Source organism: Dasypus novemcinctus, chromosome 17 (assembly GCF_030445035.2).
Source record: "Dasypus novemcinctus isolate mDasNov1 chromosome 17, mDasNov1.1.hap2, whole genome shotgun sequence".
Taxonomy (NCBI): domain Eukaryota; kingdom Metazoa; phylum Chordata; class Mammalia; order Cingulata; family Dasypodidae; genus Dasypus; species Dasypus novemcinctus.
Genome location: NC_080689.1, coordinates 14,659,628 through 14,674,217, shown reverse-complemented (window position 1 = coordinate 14,674,217; position 14,590 = coordinate 14,659,628).

Below are 14,590 nucleotides of genomic sequence, written 5' to 3'. Positions count from 1 at the left end.
TGTGATAGTGGGAAGCAGAGTGAGAGATTCAGTGGGAAAACTGGGACCTAGGGCAAAGGGAGTTGAGGTTCTTAGTCAATTTCTCTTTGCTTTCTGGAGATTCTCATTCCAGGCTAAAACCTTGAGAATTCTGTGTTTTGTTAAGTGAACCACTTTACAGAATAGAGATAATGTCTCCCTTTGGAGCAAAGATAGGCATATTTACTATCCGTAATAAAAAATGCAAGCTCCTTAAACTCAGAGTCCCTGCCTATAATCTAACCAACTACTAAGAATTAATCTTCACATTTCCTTATGGTGATTGGGGCTCAGGGAATTGGTTCAAGAAACTACAGGCACTCTGGCTATTGCCACGTCTGTGAGTAATAAAGTCCTTTGTCTGTGACCTAGGAGTCTTGTGTGTCCTGCTGGCATGGATGAAACTATGGCAGGCTTACTTAATTAGCTTGCAAGTAGGACAAAATTTCATACCTCTGGTTCTTGACATACAGCTTTCAAATCCTTTCCCCTTCTCTCTTACTCCAACCCCTGATGTAGCCACCCTTATCACATAGGCTTCAACCATCATAGTATAGCACAGCATGTTGCCTAGGCTTTACTAGACCTCTGCCCTAGGACTACTCTAAATCACCTTGCCAGTAGAAACCTGATCGGCACTTAGACACGCACAACAGTTGAGATCCACAGAAGGCTAAGAGAGGATTTCATAACAGTATGGGTGTAGAACATGCTGAAACTAAGGGCATTATAATCACTGAGAAGAAAGCTCAGAATTCAGGATGTTGGTGTATAGAATTTCTACGGACTGCTGAAACTCATGGCAGATGATAGTCACTACGGTTGAAGGAGCTTCCAGAATTGTGAGAGCAGGATATTGGTTGGGTCATTATGAGGAACAAGAAGTCTCTGTGCCTGTTGGCAAGCAGTGCAGTAAAGAGGAAAATGGTGAGTCAGAGGAATAATGTGGACGGTTTCCACAAGATTATAGAAGCCGTTTGGCAGACGTGGTCAGTTTCCTACTTGTTCTCATCCATTCTCCCCCTTTTCCTCAACCTTGTTCAAGATTAGGGTGTTATATTCTCAGTCTCCTGATTTGTCTAAGCCTTAAAATGAGGCTGGTCCTGTGACCCAGTTCTGGGCAGTTAGCTCTACCATGAAGTCTGTTGGGAGAGGGAGTTCCAGGAAATATTTTGCTTTCCTGATGAAAGGAGAAATGGTGCTGGTGCTCCCTATTTTCCCTGGAGCTATGGCAACCACATGTTGATCACGAGGAAAAGGCGCAAATCAAATCAATCCCAGACTCCAGCCCTGGCATCAAATTGTTATCTTTTTGCTTTCAAATATCCTGTTGCGGAAAATTTTCACTTGTTTCGGTCACTATTAGTCAGTTGTCATTGCTACTTAAAGCTGAAATAATTAATCTGAATACAACTAACGTAAAATATTAAAAAATTTCAGATTCTTTTTTTTTTTAAGATTTATTTTATTTATTCCTCTCCCCTTCCCCCTGTTGTCTACTGTATCCATTCACTGTGTGTTTTTCTGTGTCCACTTGCATTATCCTGCAGCACCGGGAAACTGCATCTCTTTTTTGCTGTGTCATCTTCCTGCATTAGTTCTCCGTGTGTATGGTGCCACTTCTGGGCAGGCTGCACTTTTTTCATGCCGGGCAGCTCTCTTTGTGGGGCGCGCTCCTTGTGCATGGGGGACCCCTACAAGGGGATGCCCCGTGTGGCACAACACTCCTTGTGTGCAGCAGCAGCACTGTGCGTGGGCCAGCCTACCACATGGGTCAGGAGGCCCTGGGGGATTGAACCCTGGACAGACGCTCTATCAGTTGAGCCACATCCACTTCCCAATTTTCAGATTCTTTTAATTCATTATTGGACATTTACAACAAATTACCTTTAAGAAGATCATATGCGTCACTCTTTCCACTAATTTATTTATTCAACAAATACCTAAATGTGACTGGTGCTATAAAAGATGCTGGAGGTAAATACATGGATGACAAAGAGGAGATTCTTTCCCATAAATACTGTGTAAATAGTCAAAGTTATAGATTAGAACTGGGAGAAATCCTAAAGGTCACCTAGTTAGACAGTTGCAAAATTTAAGAGCTAGAGGGACCTAGATGTTGTCTTGTCCGAGTTCTCCATGTTATATTTGGCAAGTCAGACACGTCCTTGTATTTCACAGCCCACTTCACATCCTACCACTAGTCCCAGATAAATAGGGTCTCTCTAGCCAGAGTGTTCATAAAAGGACCCTGTAAACCTCATAAAAACTAGTAAAAGAGTTTTGGTATTGGTAGTGAAAAATGACATTTCTTGGACACTTAGATATCATGCTATGAAATCTACATAGATTATTTCATTTAATATAAAGCTTTAAAAAACCCTAGACAGGTATTATTATTCTATTCTTTTTATAGAAAAGGAAACTATTAGAGGATCTGGACCTAATAGACATATACAGAATATTACACCCAAATACAGCAGGATATACATTTTTCTCAAGTGCACATGGATCATTCTCCAAAAGGAAACTGAAATTTGGAGCAATCATATAGCTTGCCCAGTTCACAAATCTTGCAAACAGAAGAGCAAGAATTAAAAGCCCATCTGACTCCAGAACTTCTATTATTATTAAGAGTTGTATATTTACATTAACTTTTTATTATGGAAACTTTGGAAAAAGTTTTATTATGGAAACTTTCAAACACATGCAAAGTATGTGTCCATGTACCCTATTACCAGTTTCAACAATTATGGCCAGTCGTGTTTCATGTGTTGTTCCCCATCAACTGACACATGCCTTTTATCACCCCTCTGTAATAATTTAGAGCAAATTCTAGATATGATCATTCCACTCTTAAAAATGTCAATATGTATCAGGGCCTATCTTTTTTTTTCTTCCTTTTTTTAGGAGCTACAGGGGATTGAACTCAGGACCTCATACATGAGAAGCAGGCGCTTAACCACTTGAGCTATATCCACTTCCCTATACTTTTCTTTTAAGTTTATTTTATGTATTTATACGCACCCCCCTCGTTATTTGCCCTGGTGGCCACCTGCTCTCTATGTCTGTTTGTTTTTTTTTTTAAAGATTTTATTTTTATTTTTATTTAATTCCCCTCCCCTCCCCCGGTTGTCTGTTTTCTGTGTCTTTTTGCTGCGTCTTGTTTCTTTGTCCGCTTCTGTTGTCAGCGGCACGGGAAGTGTGGGCGGCGCCATTCCTGGGCAGGCTGCTCCCTCCTGCGCGCTGGGCGGCTCTCCTTATGGGCGCACTCCTTGCACGTGGGGCTCCCCTATGCGGGGGACACCCCTGCGTGGCAGGGCACTCCTTGCGCGCATCAGCACTGCGCATGGGGCAGCTCCACACGGGTCAAGGAGGCCCGGGGCTTGAACTGCGGACCTCCCATGTGGTAGACGGACGCCCTAACCACTGGGCCAAAGTCCGTTTCCCCTATGTCTGTTTGTTGTGTGCTCTTTGTATCTGCTTATCTTTTTCTTTTCTTTTTTTTTTTTTTAAAGATTTATTTATTTATTATTTCTCCCCCATTCCCCACCCCCACCCTGGTTGTCTGTCTCTGTGTCTATTTGCTGCGTTGAGTTTGTCCGCCTCTGTTGTTGACAGCGGCTCGGGAATCTGTGTTTTTTTTTCTGTTGCATCATCCTGCTGTCAGCTCTCTCTGTGTGCAGCACCATTCGTGGGTAGGCTGCTCTTTCTTTTGTGCTGGGTGGCTCTCCTTAGGGGGCGCACTCCTTGCGCGTGGGGCTCCCCTACATGGGGGACACCCCTGCGTGGCAGGGCACTCCTTGCGCGCATCAGCACTGTGCATGGGCCAGCTGCACACGGGTCAAGGAGGCCCGGGGTTTGAACCATGGACCTTCCATGTGGTAGACAGACGCCCTAACCACTGGGCCAAGTCCACCGCCTGTCTTTTTCTTTTTTTAAGGAGGCACTGGGAACCAAACCCAGGACCTCCCATGTGGGAGGGAGCTGCCCAATCACTTGAGCCACCGTCGCTTGCTTCTTGTGTCTGTCATTTTGTTTCCTCCTTGGGTCTTCTCACTGTGTCAGCTCACCATGCCAGCCTGTTGCTTTGGCTCACTGTCTTGCTTATCTTCTTTAGGAGGCACCAGAAATTGAACCCAGGATCTCCTATGTCATAGACAGGTGCCCAACAGCTTGAGCCACAACTGCTTGCCCCTATACTTTTTTTAAGTTTTTTTTTTTTTTTTTTAGCTACCAAGGGCTGGGAATTGAGCCTGTGACCTAATATGTGGGAAGCTGGTGCTCAATTACGGAGCCACATCGGCTTCTCTGAGTTGATTTTTTTCATTTGTTTTGCTTGTTGTTGTTGTTTTTTTCAGGAGGCCCTGGGAACTGAACCTGGGACCTACCTTGTGGGAGGAGGGTGCTCAAGCACTTGAGCCACATCTGCTACCTTTTTAACTTTATTTTTAAAGAAGTTTTAGATTACAGAAAAGTTACATTGAAAATACAGTGATTCCCATATACCTCTCCCCCCTCACATTTTCCCCTATTAATAACATCTTACATTAGTGTAGTACATTTGTTACAATTGATGAACAAATATTGAAGCATATTCTACTGCTAGAGGTTTGCTCAGTTTCCCCTGATATGCACTGCGGAAAAGGCAAGCCCCCTCCCTCATGTCTGAGGGCATGGCACTTTCCCACAGGTTAAACAAAGAAACTCCATAGAGACAGGAGGAAAGGGAGATAGAGATCTTCACTGCCTCTACCTGGAGATCAGAGGGAGATGAAAATCTTTACTCCCTCTACCTGCATATCAGAGGGGAGGAAACCTTCACTATTTACATTTCGAAGGGAGATAAAGAAACCCTTTAATCCCTACAGATCAAAAGTAATATCTGCTCCTGCAGCATTCCAAGAAACCAAAACTCCCTAACCCACTATTCTCTAGTCATTATCAGGGAAAGATTTCACCTCTAGGACTTCCTATTGGCCCCTGAACCTCACTCGGATCCTCAAACCCCTCCCTCCAACTATTATTTCCCTGCCTAGGAAAGTTCTGTATAAATCCAAATCCCCCCTTCCAGGAGTGGGCTGAAGTCTTTATTCAGACCCCCGCCATGCTGAAGTCTGTTCTTCAGACCCCCTCCACTGGAAGAGCATCTCAATAAATTCTTTCTCTGCCTGTGGTCATATCAGTCTCCATGTCCCAGTGAGCACCATTTTTCTCCAACACTACCTACTAACCATAGTCTATAGTTTACATTATGGTTTATGCTTTGCACCATACAACCTTATAGGTTTCAACAAAATGTATAATGGCTTGTATCTGTCATTGAATATCATGCAGAACAATTCCAGTGCCTTAACAATGATGTGGGCTATGGGTGGGAGGCTCTTTGTCTCTTCAGAGATAACCTTAATCTAATCTGTCTGTCCTGACTTGTGGGTGTGGGATGGTGAGAGGCTGCAGCCCTGCCTTTGGTAACCATGGCAACGACTCCAGTCCCAGGAAACAGTTTAGCAATGCAAACTCTATAAACTTTAAATATTCAAAGAAAATGCAAACCAAATGTGCTAAAAGCTTATCTAGAATGTATGAAGTCCATGCTAAAAGCTTACCTAGGATGTGGAAGATATATATGCTAATTCAAACCTATTGAGCACTGAAACAAGAACAATTTAGCTCTTCTTCTTTATAAAAGGAACTCAAAATTCTTGTTCGGGGCTCGGGCTTGAAACAGGAAACTCCCGAATCCGGTCGGCTGTCAATAAATCATTTTTCCTTCTCAAAATCATTCCTGAGTCCTGCCCTTTCTATACACAAATAATTGAACCTGTCACAACCTGCTACAACAACAATACCCTATGTCTTCCTTCTCCCTCCCCTCAGAACCTCTGTAACCACTATCATTACATCAATGTTATAAGTTCTTCCATTTCTATAGTAATAACAAGTCTACTTTGGTCCATGGTTGCATTTCCCCCTTATGTTTGTTCACTCCTCAGTCTTGAAGATTTTGGCATAGCAATGCCCACTCTGCTTCAGATGGAGAAGGGGCTTGGATCTTATGAGGCCAATGGGAGGAATTGTTTTGCTTGCAGTTGTAGATTTTATAATTCTACAAGAGTAAGGTTTGTAAGTACAAGCATTAATATTGAGGGCTTGGCACACTGGTCTGTTTTCTTTTATTAGGCACTGCCAATTCTCTATTTGAGAATGCAGCAAGACTCCCCAGGATGAGAGTTTAATATTCGGTTGGTTATTGTGTGGGTCTCCACCCACTGAGATAACACCCTATGGCCACATGAAATTGTTCATATTCCCCACAGTCATGCCCGGGTGCACCCTTCCCTGCACATCCTCCCAGCACTGACACCCTGCACCAATGACCCACCCCTACCAGTGCTGCCAAAAGAATCCTCCCACAATTGTATTCTCAACCACAGTCCTCTATCTGTTCCTTCCTCCAGCCTTCACCCCAGCTCTATGGATAGCCCTACCCCACTCACACTTGCTCTCTAGTATTGTTGACCCCACTCACATCGCTGTACCCCCATCACCCCTGTCTTCTGCCAGACCTCCCCCATCCACCTTATCATAGGTTCTGTCCACATTGAGCATCAGCTCACCACTCTTACTCCCTTTCTAGCTCCTGGCAACCTGTCTTCCAGACTCTACCTCTGGGAGGCTGCCCAATACGCTGAGTTCATAAGGTGAGAAAACAGGTTTAAGGAAGCTTAAGTAAATTGCCTAAGGCCACAGAGTAATAAAGTTGTTCAGAGCCAAAGATTAGTTTAATTGCCCTTTCTATTGTCCCTCCTGTCCCTTGATTGCCCTTCCCCAAGCTGGTGTGGCCTATAAAAGCAAGAGTTACACATGTAATGTTTCAGGGATCCGTCTTTTAACTAAGTCCCAGTGCATTCATGTGCACTGGCTAAAAATAAAGGAAAAAATATGAACTTCATTTTTAAAATCTTTGGAATTTTAAATGTGAGGAACATGTGATTCAAATCTTCAAAATACTGCTTTATTACATCTTGTCTTTAATAGAATGGGAAAACTTATCGTCCTAATTCTACACATATAATTTATATAAACAACTCCACCATATTAGGTCCTATAAAATTTTAAAATCTTGGTTTCGTTCCTAATTATGATGACTCCTGATAAGATTAATAACTTTCTCAGGAAAGTGGCACTTGGGGCCATGAATGCAGGGAACATGTCTGTCTTGTTTGATACCTCTTTATACTTGGGAGATTCCCATACGATGCTTTGCAAATAGTAGATTCTCAATAAATATTTGTTCTTTAAATGTACTCTTGTTGTAGAAGTCAAGAGAGGTTCAATAATTTGCTTATAGAAAGGCCAGGACTCAGGAATGATTTTGAGAAGGAAAAATGATTTACTGATGTCTGGCCGGACTCAGGAGCTTTCTGTTTCAAACCTGAGCCCCAAACAAGATTTTCAAGTTCCTTTTGTACAGGGTGGGGAGTCAAATGGTGCTTTTATGAAAGAAAATGACTTTTCTTGTTAGTTAAGTGTTTGTCTGAGTACCAGATAGGTTTTGAATTAAAATACCACCCCCATTGCAGGTGCACTTGAATTAGCATATCCCCCACATTTCAGGTGAGTTTGAGTTAGCATGCCCCCCACATTTCAGGTGAGCTTGAATTAGCATATCGCCCACATTCCATTTGGATGCAACTTTGAATACACAGTCTTACATCCTTTTTGAACATTCAAAGCCTGTAGGGCCTATATCATTTAACTGGATTCCTAGAGACTAGGCACACTTGGATACAGAATTAGATAATTTTGAATTTATGCACAGGTTACATTATATTTCCCATTTGAGGCCAAGTCCAAGTTCCCTTAAGCTTCAGCATCACCACCATCAGAGTTTTCCTGGACTGACTGGTGTGTATATAGAGTTTGCATTGCTAAATGGCCTCCGGGGACTGGGGGGACTGGAGTCGTTACCATGGTCACCAAGGGCAGGACTGCAACCTCTCACTGTCCCTCATCCACAAGTCAGGACACATGCAGCTTAGGTTATCTACCAAGAGATGAACAGCCTCCCACCCATAGTCCATGTCATTTCCCCCCACTTTATGCTGAAGCTTAACTTGCTAAGCTTTGGCATAATTATTGTTGGAGTTATGAGGTGGGTGACTGTTTGTTGTTTTGATTGATTACTTCATTTATCAATTTTCAGTGAGGACCTAAAGACAAAGTTTCTGGGTAGCATCCAGGGTTTATCCTGTTTTTAGAAGTTTTCATTCTGGACAGTAGAGTAGAATCCTGGGGTGGGACCCCCCCTAAGAATTCATGGTAAAAGGCAATTTAAAAATGAATCTTTAAATACCAATACTCTCTTGGTGGTGAATTAAATGCATAACTTGCAGATGAGAATTTGTTCCATTACTAAGAAAAGGCAGACCTTCACAGAATTGTTACTAATAAAATCTTGTAATTTCACCTTAAGGTTAAAACTTAATGAAAACTATAATTAAAATTTAAGATATTTTATAGATGCATTTATATTATAAAACAGCAGAAGGATAATAACTGAAATTATAACTGGGTGAATTTATAGCCTGAATCTATTATTGTAAGTGTAAATCCTAAACTAACCTTACCTTCATTTGTGGTTACTTCAAGCCTAGCCTTACTCCTTAAGGTTAAAACTTAATGAAAACTGTAATTAAAATTTAAGATATTTTATAGATGCATTTATATTATAAAACAGCAGAAGGATAATAAATGAAATTATAAATGGGTGAATTTATAGCCTGAATCTATTATTATAAGTGTAAATCCTAAAGTAACCTTACCTTCATTTGTGGTTACTTCAAGCCTAGCCTTACTCCTTGCCTTTGCTTATGGCTATTTCATAACAATTCAGGGAAAAGCAATTGTGGGACATCCCTGACTCCTGTCCTACTGGTATTAGTACCTCTGCTTTCTCTCATGATTCCAAGTGTGAATTAAATTGCTACCTGGTGAAATTCTTAGCTTTTGGGGTTGAATGACCACTGGAGTTTTATTATCTCCAAGGACTGGGAAATAAAGGAGGTCTCCTGCCTTGACTGTCAGGGTTCCTAAGAGTGGCAATTCATGAGAGAAACTAGTCTCCCTGAGGCTTCAATGGCCTCGGTAAATATACACAGAATTAGTCTTATTGCTCATCCAAAATTCTGCTAAATTCAAGGTAAAATATAAAGTTCTGAAGCAAAAGAAAATTGTGTTAAAGCATTGGAAACATTTTGGTTACAAGCCATTAGTTAAGAAACAAAATTCTTATGCAAAACTGCATGGTTATAGTTCAAATTAAGGGAAAAAAAAAACTTTTTAGAAATCTTCAATTATTTTGCAGTCATACTTGTTTTGTAAAAAATGAAAGTTTTAAGTAACTAAGTTATGTTTCTGTGTCAAACTATTCATGTGTGCCTATTTGCTCATTGTTGGTTAAATATGCAGTTATATAAGTAATATATATAACTAGAACCTAAATTAAACTGAACAGTATATAAAAAATGCAAATTATAAGTAACATCAATGAGTTGTGTTTCTGTGTCTAACTATTTGTGTCTGCCTATTTGCTCAGTGTATATCTTCATACATCAGGATAATAATATCAAATTAACAAATAAAAATTCTTAAAAGAGCTCTGTTCAAATTGCTAAAAGTTAAATATGCAGTTATATATGTGAATAAATATTCCTGGACTCCAAATTAGACTAAGCAGGATGGAAAGGTCATATAAAAATCTGATTATAGGAACTATTGGGAAAGGGCCTTCTCTTTACAAGAGCTTTGAGGGTGGGACTAGGTGTGGAGATTAAAACCTATCTACTAGGCTGGGTAATTAAGAATCTGTTTGCCCTGTAATTCCCCACTTTAAATCTTTTGACAGCTTTAAAATAAGGGTGGTTAGTGGTTCTGTGGCCAAATTTCAATAAATAAAGGAAGGTCCATAAAAGCTATGGAGAGATCTTTCCTGGATTATGATTAAACAAATTATGTGATTGTAATGTATTTCGGAACCTGGTAGTCAGTACGCTTTTAAAAATTATTCACGGTTTCAGAACTTAAACAAGGAAAAGAGGTTTTAGCTTCCTGCAAAGAAAAGGAAGAAAACATTCCTTGCATAAACTATAATGGTTTCAATTTTATTTAGCTTTGGTGTAAACTCCCTTAGTTTATAAATTACCCATTAAATAAATTTACATTATATGTACAAAATCGTTGGAGTAATGAAAATTGTAAGTTTATGCTAATGAAATTAAGCTAGGAAAAAAATTTTAGATATGTTCTCTTAAATAAACAAAGTAGACTTCTTTGGTTTGAAATGTAAGGTAACTAGTCTTATGTGGTTGTGGTTAATCATAAAGAGTTTGTAAAAACATCTTCCAAACTGAAAATGTTTAAATGGTTCTAGTTCTAGAAGTCATTGTTAACTAGAAACCTAGATTGGTATTGGTGGCAAAGAATAACTTTGTGATAATACGACCTGTCTGAAGGCCACTGCAAGGTGCATATTTAAGTAAATGGTAATGAAAAGTTATCTTGATTCTATTGGGAACCTTCCATTTTCATTTTAACAATGAAAAATAGTTTTTCCCCCCTCTATTACTAAAGTAAAATACCTACCGTTATCTTCATGGTAAAATTGTATAAGTAAACAAAGTCATTTGATATATGATGTGTTGCATTAAAATGTTTAAATATACAAAACAAGGAATAAACTTTAACGTTGTCAAACTCTCTTGTGCATTCAAACCAGGCCTTGCATACATTACTGGTTGTCTCTCCATGTGAGTTATTGGCTAGGCTAGTCACTGGCCCCTCAAATAGAAATGTTTGCTATATCAGCCTCTGGTTATGGTCCTGAAGTCGACAGAAACTACGTTGCAGTTTCAAGCTCCTGAAGCAGCCAATGATAACTCGATACAGCCAAGTGTACAATGGATATCGCCTCCAGACTGGCACTCCTCCATAATGCCAGACAGCACTATAAACCAGGCTAGTAGAATACTGGAAACTCTCTCTAGGACCAACGATGCTGCGACTTCCTCACAGTGTGAAGAACTTGTTAAGTGGAGCCATGATTACCAGGATACTGTAAGTAAAACTTAAACACAATTGGCATTATGGCCTGCTCCCATGGAGAGATAACATGTAAAGTATTACAAACCTAAAACTTAAAACTATTTATTGCAACTCAGAATCCTTATGCATTAAGTGATACATTAATTAATATTAAGTGCTGTACTTTTATCCTGTACTAAATATATGCCTAATAATTATAACATTATCTTTTCTATTCTGGATCAGGTACAAAAGTATATTAGACATGTTAAATTCCTGGTAACTTCCTTTTCTAAATAGTTAATAAACATGTCTATAAAATAAGGTGGCAATCTTAGCTGAAAAACAGTGGGGCCCACCAGTGGCTTGCAAGTAGCTGGTTAATTGGTGCCAGGTTCAGCCAACTTACTATTCTACTGTGTAGCAAAAATGAGGCTTGCTTGCTAATAATGGGTCACCTATTGAACAGTAAAATTACCAGAAATTGTACAATTAAAACCAAAATGCAAAAAAATAACCTTTATTCTGTAGTTCTGATCACTCCCACATCTAAAAACTACAAAAAAAATTTATTTCCAACCTGGTGCACTAATCCCGAGTGAAACCAACTGCCCAAAAGGTGCCAGTTCACCAGGAACGTCTGACAGAGCACATGAGCACCAATCATTAAGCAGCCTGAAATGTGTCTTCAAAACAAAGCTAAGTATTTATTACAATTTCTCTCTGAAAATAAATAACTTAAAAAAAAATATGTATATATATACTGTTCCCACCAGCTTTTAAAAAGGGGTGCCATCTTTATAGGCACCTAACCTTGTCTACCTCTGTAATCCAATGTCTTCTTTTAAAAATAGGTATTCCAAATTTTAATTAAGTTTGTTTCTTTCAGAATGAACATCTTATTAACCATATGAAAACTTCATCCAGCTTTTTACAGAATGCCAGATCCATCTTCCTCCAGTTAAAATAAAATAAAAGTTTTACATCTTGTTAGGTAATGACTACAGCTCATGGTCAGCAGGAAGCAGTTACAGAAAAGAGATTATTTCCCTTCACTGTATTCCAAAGACACTGAAAATTATTATCATACTGTTCTAAAATTGCACGTGGCATGTAAATATTGCATATGATTATAAAACGTATTAGGCAAAAAAGGGGGAGACGTTTCTAAACAACTGGACTAATAGTTAAAAACAGTATGGCATAAACAATGCAAATTTTGTTTCCTTTTGGTAGGAATTTAAGGAAGGGATAACGTCCTGGAATGTGAATAGCTGAGAATCTTCTGGATGATTGCCAGCTACTTCCCTTCCTTCATTTCCTCCAGATCATAGGAGGTACTTGAAGGTCTCTTCTCTGCATACTTTTACATATGTATTTTGTATATATTTAAATCCAACATTATGAAGGATGCATATGCAACTTTCTAAATTGTTATAGAAGGCAGTATGCCCCTGCTTCATCCATTCTGTACTTCACATTCTCATTTTATATTACTATCAGCACAGGCTAAATGCAGTCTTCTAGAATCCAATAATGAATTCAGTACTAGAGTCAATGATTATTCTAGTCTACTGGTGAAGAGTCTATACCTGTTAGATAATTATAGATGTGTAGAATAATTACAAAGATTAGCTTTAGAACCAGCTCTTACAGGTTAGTTTGTTTAATAAAGAATTGACAAATTCAGTTGCTTCTAATTCTGGGACACTTGTGCAAGTACCCAAATTTTATCTTTTCAATCTTTTGGTCCAGGATTTTGTCCAAAACTAAAGTCTATCCTAAATTATTCTCCTTTTGTCCAGCTTTGGAAACTCAACATCCATAAGAACCTGTTATTCAGGTTTTTGTTGCTCTGCACAAGTTACCACAAACCCACATGAAGATAAAGATGAAATTGTTTATTATTTAAACTGCAGTTAGGAATTTGTTGATCTTCAGTGACCCACTTTTATACAATAGAGGTTTGTTTGATCACAAGAAGAAAAGACCAAGCAATTCTTAATCTGCTTCTTAAGATAAATTATATTATAAAATAAATATCATTTTACCCAACTTTGACAAGACACACACTGAAAGACAGTTCAATTATCCAGTAATTTTAGAGGAATTCAATTAAATTTTTTCTCATTGTGTATTTATTCTTAACTTGAATTGGCTTGTTTATATTGGTATTGCATTACTTACATATCTTGCTAGTTTCATACTCTTGTAGAGGAATATTTATTTAGGTTGCTTTCTAGGCTAGAATTTTGTACAGCTGTATCATTGGTGTACTCCTAGAGGTGACCATGGTCTGGAGAGGCAAGAAATATATTTTAGTGGCTCTACCTTTAATTTCCTGAAATTCTCTTGACCTTGTCTTTTTAAAAATTATTAGTACGCTACTGTATTCTCAGGGTTTGGCAGCAAAATTGCTGCAGCAATTTCAAATCCCATATCTACACATGAAATGTTCTGAGGAAGAGAGACAGTCAATTCAAGAAGCATTCTCAGATGGACCCAAGAGAGCAGACAATGGGGAGGGAGGGAAGGGGAGAGAAATAAATAAAATAAACCTTAAAAAAAAAAAAACATTCTCAGAAAACAGAAGTTTCCTGCAAATCAGAATTCTCTGCAAACTTCTCTCCCTGGGTCTTATTGGCTAGAATACATTCCACACCAGTTCTTAAACTGATCACTGCCCAGACAATAAGATTCTTTCTAGCCTATCCTACATCAGTGCTTGGGTTCTACTTCCCCTGAAACATGGGATTGCATGGGGGAAGGGCACCTATCTGAATGCGGCGCTGTTAGGACTAAGGAAGAGGTGATAGGTGCTGAGTATAGAACCAACAATTCTCAATGGAGTAGGAATGGAAGAAAGCAGGAGGATTTACAAAACATTAAAGGGTAAATGTGTTGTGTTGATAATGTGTTGTAGGAAATGAGGAATGAAGTTGAGGATGACAAACAGATTTCTGGCCTTGGCCACTGGGAGGATGGTGGACTATTCCATGAAATAAGAAACCAGGCAAAATAGGTTTAATGGAGAAGGTGTTAAGTTCAGTTTTGAATGAGTTAAGTTTAAGATGCCAGTAGGATAGTTAAGTAGTGATCTAATGTGCTTAAGAGCAAGATAAAGATAAATACATGAGAGTCATCAGCATATAAAGAGCATTGAAGTCTTTGAGTGCGTAAAATAACACAAGGAGTGAACTGAATTTGAAAAAGGAGAAAGTTTAGAACCACAGGGAAGAAGATAAGAGCAGATGAGAAAGGACTACTGGGAAGGTAGCAGGAAGAACCTGGAATATTTGTTATCAGAAAAACTGAGAAATGAAAGCATTTCAAGTAAGTAATGATGGTTACAATGTCAAATGCTGCAGAGGAATCCAGAAAGATATGGACTTAAAAGTATCCATTGGATTTAGTGGCAAGAAAGTCCTTGGTGATCTTGACAATAACACTTTCAATGGACTGCTGGGAATAACACTTTTAATGGACT